The sequence below is a fragment of the Sceloporus occidentalis genome, unplaced genomic scaffold (genome assembly GCF_023333645.1).
Source record: "Sceloporus occidentalis isolate IW3139 unplaced genomic scaffold, rSceOcc1.0.p SCAF_161, whole genome shotgun sequence".
NCBI lineage: Eukaryota > Metazoa > Chordata > Lepidosauria > Squamata > Phrynosomatidae > Sceloporus > Sceloporus occidentalis.
In genome coordinates this window covers 1,785,001-1,790,297 of record NW_028317141.1, presented here as the reverse complement: position 1 = coordinate 1,790,297, position 5,297 = coordinate 1,785,001, and positions in this window count along the sequence as shown.

The following is a 5,297-nucleotide window of genomic DNA, read 5'->3' as shown; positions in this document are numbered from 1 at the left end:
GGAAAGGAGAATAATTGCTGAACCGATATAGCGCAAAAATGGCAAATCCAAAAACCCCTGGGATTGAAGGGGTTAAGGAGTAAATTTTTTAATTTAAAGCAGCGATGGCATTTTCAGCTGCCATAGGCAGGGAAAGGGGTTGTTAATTGGCCACAACACCCCCCTGCTGCCTGATTGCTCCGTAAGAGCGACACTGCAGCGTTAACCCCTTCAATGCGGCATTTTAGGGGTTAATATCAATTTTGTACGGGGCTCTGCTGCTGCGGTCTGGGCAGACCAGCAACACCAGAAACGACCCCCCATAAGCCTTTTTGTTCACTCCTATAGGAGGGATCATAGAGACTCCTCCCTGCAGTCGCCGGTGCAATCGTGCAGTGTTAACCCCTTCAATGCCGCGATGCATATGGGGTATTCCTGTACTGGGAGGGGGGGTTCTCAATACAAATCAAATGTACCCAGGAAAAAAAAAATACTGAAGCTGCGTTTGGATAGAATGGGTTTGTTAAAAATGAAAAAAAAAAAAAAAAAGAAATTTAACAGCAATGTTTAGGACAGACTGGCATTAAAATGGTTAAATCCAAAGTGTTAAAATGCCCCAAGTAAAATACTTTGGGATGTCATCTTTCAAAAAATGTATTTTTGTTGGGCAGTTTTTCTTTTTCTGGCGGCTGTTGGGGCGCAACTCCCAACATATAGCATTTTTTAAAACATTTTGTTTAGAAACAGCGATGCGCGTCATTCATATTTAACCCTGTAAGTGCCAAAATAAATGAAAATACCAAGTATTTGAGGTGTTTCTGAAAACCGGACAAATACCTAAATACACCTTTGGAGGGTTTTTTTTCCAATTGGACTGGTTATTATAGGTGAAACTGAAAATATTTCCTTTTTTTTCCTAATTTTCCCCACATTTTTAGATATTTTTCATACTAAATGATGGTTTATATATATATAATTATTCAAATGAAAGCTCTACTTTCATATATATGACTTGTGTGGGCGCACAAAATGAGAGAAATTACAGTTTAACGCAAACATGGTAAAAAAGAAAAACCCTGTCCTGAAGGGGTTAAAGGAACAAGAACCCAAACACAATATTTCTCAAACTAGGTTTTTTATAACTAACACAATTTTTATTAGTAAATATTAATTCACATCTAAACTATTTTTTCATATTTAATAAAAACTTTGAGAAAAACCTGTCCCACAGATATGCCACTGTGCCCCCCTGGTATGTCACTCTGCCCCCCTGATATGCCTTATACTTCCCGATACGCTATTGTGCCCCCCCACACACACACACACACGCACACTTGCTCCCCGTGCTCCAGACTCCCTAGTGTGTAGTGGGGGCAGTCGGTGAATGTCTGCGCGATGCACGTAGACAACCTCTGCTGCTGGCTGACACTTTCGCTGGAGCTTCTTTGAGCTGCCATAGAGGAGGATCCGGGTCCCTGCAGCGCTGAGGGGGATCTTGGTGTTACAGTCCGACCTCTGAGGTCAGATTATAACACAAGGGATATTTTTGAGAGCATTTCCTCTGAAAAAACCCTCATCTTATATTTTATGAAATTGATTCAACTAATCAAAATTGGTTGTTGCTGCCTTAGTCCTGATGGGGTTAAAGAGAACTAGTTGAGGAAAAACATTTGATCCCCAGAATGTTTGAGGTTCCCCAAATGTTCTCTGTACTGTTTCACCAGATGATGGCTGCTGGTACCGAGTGATCGTGTTGGACACCTCTTTGTCTACTGCTAAAGTTGCTTATGCGGACTATGGGAACACCGAGGATCTGCCCTTCTCGTCCTTTCTCCCCATTACCGAGAATTTCCTGGACCTCCCTGTACCGATTGTAAAATGTGCTCTGGCAGGTAAGTGATTTTATTACGCTATCATTTTGTATTTCTTTAATAACTTGGTAGCCGACTTAACCTAGAATTCCTTTTCACATATGTGATTTATACCCCCCCCCCCCCCCAATCCAGTGAAGTTTTTCGGCAGGGGAAACGCTGCGACCTCTTCTCAGCTGGTTGGATCGTTTATTTTAGTGATGACGTATCTGTCTATGGTGTAATAAATACGAACACCTTTTTATCCACTGTTGAATATCTACATGTTTGTTCTGGTCACCTCCTGTGAGATTAACCCCATATTAACAACCTTTTAATCTCTTGAGGTGCCATTGGTTTTCATAACCATGGGACCAAAATATATTTTGTTGTCATTTTTACCATAAGTTTGTTAAACCACAATTCCCCTTTTCTGTATGTGACGAACCCACATAGATTAAACATCATTTTGTTCAGGAGAAGTAGGGCCTTCTTTCTTACAGGAGTACATAAAACATATTTATTAGCGATAGATAAAAACCAAAATAGAAAAAGAATCAAATTTTAACAATTTTGCTTAAATTTTCTTGAGATCCCTTTTGGGGGATCGTCTCCTCCTCCAGATGTGTTTGTGCTGATCACAATGTGAGCAGGATCGAGAAAGATCCCGCTGAGGTTCTCCTGTCTTCAAGCGAACTTCCAGTGTGATCGGGCATTCCTTGTGTAACGGTGTACTGGCGTGTAACGGTGTACTGGCGCTTAACGGAGCGCTGTGACACACGGGCTGATAGCTGTCCTGTCCGATCTCTGATCAGGCTGTACCTGTACTTCCTAATGTGCTTCTTGCCACAAGTTTTAAGGACTTACAGATACATGCTAAGGAGACGGAAGGAGTTACGGTCTAAAACCGGTTTTGTAGCAGATGCAAGGGGCCTGCTTAACATATGACTTTGCAGGGTTAACACCGCTCTCAGAGGAGTGGTCACCGGCAGCTACCAAACTGCTAAGAGTGCTAGTTCAGGAGCAGAACATCATCTTCACTGCACTGTCCGTGAATGCGGGAATCTATTCTGTGTCTGTGGAAAAGCGTCAGGACACCGGCGTGGTAAATGTGGCTGAAAAGCTTGTCGGTGAAGGCTTGGCCCGCGACTCGCTCTCTACAGGAGGTCACTGTAAAGGTACGTACTTCGTGCTGGTACCGGTTGCAGCTGTGCGAGACGCGGCCTTTAACGCCTTTCCGATGATGGACGGAGTGCAACGTCACAAAATTCTGGCGGTTGATGTAGTTCTCCATACACATTCTGGCACTAGACCCAAAATCCTGCCTGTCCTTGGGAGACCAGCTTGGTGTCCTTTCACTAACTGGTGCCAAGGTCTATAGCCTTAAGCTGAGCCATTGAATGTGACGTAATGGGATCTTTAGTTGTGCTGTACTCTGCTATTCCAAAGAGCAGTGCAAATAATGTACAAAAATCACACATGTACCACCCTATGTCCCTAAAAAAAAAAATATATATATATATATATATATATATATATATATATATATATATATAAATCCAGAAAAAAACACTTTTCCTTATTACAAAAAAAAATGGCCCAAAAGGTTCGGCAACACATTCCTGACCTATGCATGTGGGTCATTGTTGTAGACAAATTGGTGTTTGTATATCTTGGGCAACAAAAGATTAAGATTGTTTACATTAAAAATAATTAAATGTGCTTTTTTTTTTTTTTATTTGTGTGAGTAGAAATTCTGTGCTCCGCAACTGTAAAAATGCCTTTGACGTGATGGAGTTTAAGAGAACAAGTGCATTAAAGTCAAGTATTCGCTCAAAGCGTTCATGAAGTTATATTTAAAACGAAAAAAAAAACATAAAAAATCTAGGTTTGTATTTAACCCCTTCAATCCCGGAGAAATTTTGCCATTTTTGCGCTATGTCGGTTCAGCGATGATTCTCTTTTACTGTGAATAGTGTACCCATATAAACTATATATTGTTTTTTCAAGGAGAGATAGAGCTTTCTTTTGATACCATAGTTGGATGATTAGCTGAAAATTTAGAATTAGAAATTTAGTAAAAAGTAGCAAGAATTAGAAAAAAAAATCTGTGTTTTTTTCATTTTCCCTCTGAATCCTCACAAAATTAGGTAAAAAGACAGAAAATTCCATCCAGATTTATCCATTTAGGTGTCCTGTAGATGTCGATGTGCCCAAAGTGCCCGTTCCCGGCCGCCTAAGTTGATCGCGGCCGGCCGGCAGTTTTGCTCTAAGTCCCCGTTTTTGGCAGGTCAAGTTGCTTGAGAAACCCTGGAAGTCAATGAGGTCGGATTTGCCGGCCGCATCCGACCCTCGCTCCATCGAAGTCGGCATGCCTTGCCGGATTTTCCCGGTGGTGACGTGGAACTCCGTCCCGGTTCGCCAGGGACGTCAGGCACCCTCCGCCGGATATATAGGGAAGCTGCTGCTGCTTGTTCCAGAGAGCCGGCTCCCAACGACCTCGCGAAGCCCAGCCCGGGTGCCGGCCATGTCCCGGCCCCGGCCCCGGGAACCCCACCGTCCTGTAGACCTCCGAGGGTCCCGCCCGGGGCTCCACGGACCTCGGGAGGACCAGCCCGGGTGCCGCACCGGCGGTCCAACCCGCCCATGTCCCGGGCCGTGTCCCGGGAACACCACCTTGGGGCAGACCCCCGAGGGTCCCGCCAGGGGCTCCACGGACCTCGGGGTGCCCAGCCCTGGTGCCGCACCGGCGGTCCAACCCGCCCAAGTCCCGGGCCGGGTCCCGGGAAGAGCACCTAAGGCAGAGCCCCGAGGGTCCCGCCAGGGGCTCCCCGGACCTCGGGGTGCTCAGCACGGGTGCAGCACCGGCGGTCCAACCCGCCCAAGTCCCGGGCCGGGTCCCGGGAACACCACCATGGGGCAGACCCCCGAGGGTCCCGCCAGGGGCTCCCAGGACCTCGGGAGGACCAGCCCGGGTGCCGCACCGGCGGTCCAACCCGCCCATGTCCCGGGACGGGTCCCGGGAACACCACCATGGGGCAGACCCCCGAGGGTCCCGCCAGGGGCTCCCCGGACCTCGGGAGGACCAGCCCGGGTGCCGCACCGGCGGTCCAACCCGCCCAAGTCCCGGGCCGGGTCCCGGGAAGAGCACCATGGGGCAGACCCCCGAGGGTCCCGCCAGGGGCTCCCCGGACCTCGGGGTGCTCAGCACGGGTGCAGCACCGGCGGTCCAACCCGCCCAAGTCCCGGGCCGGGTCCCGGGAACACCACCATGGGGCAGACCCCCGAGGGTCCCGCCAGGGGCTCCCAGGACCTCGGGAGGACCAGCCCGGGTGCCGCACCGGCGGTCCAACCCGCCCAAGTCCCGGGACGGGTCCCGGGAACACCACCATGGGGCAGACCCCCGAGGGTCCCGCCAGGGGCTCCCCGGACCTCGGGAGGACCAGCCCGGGTGCAGCAACGGCGGTC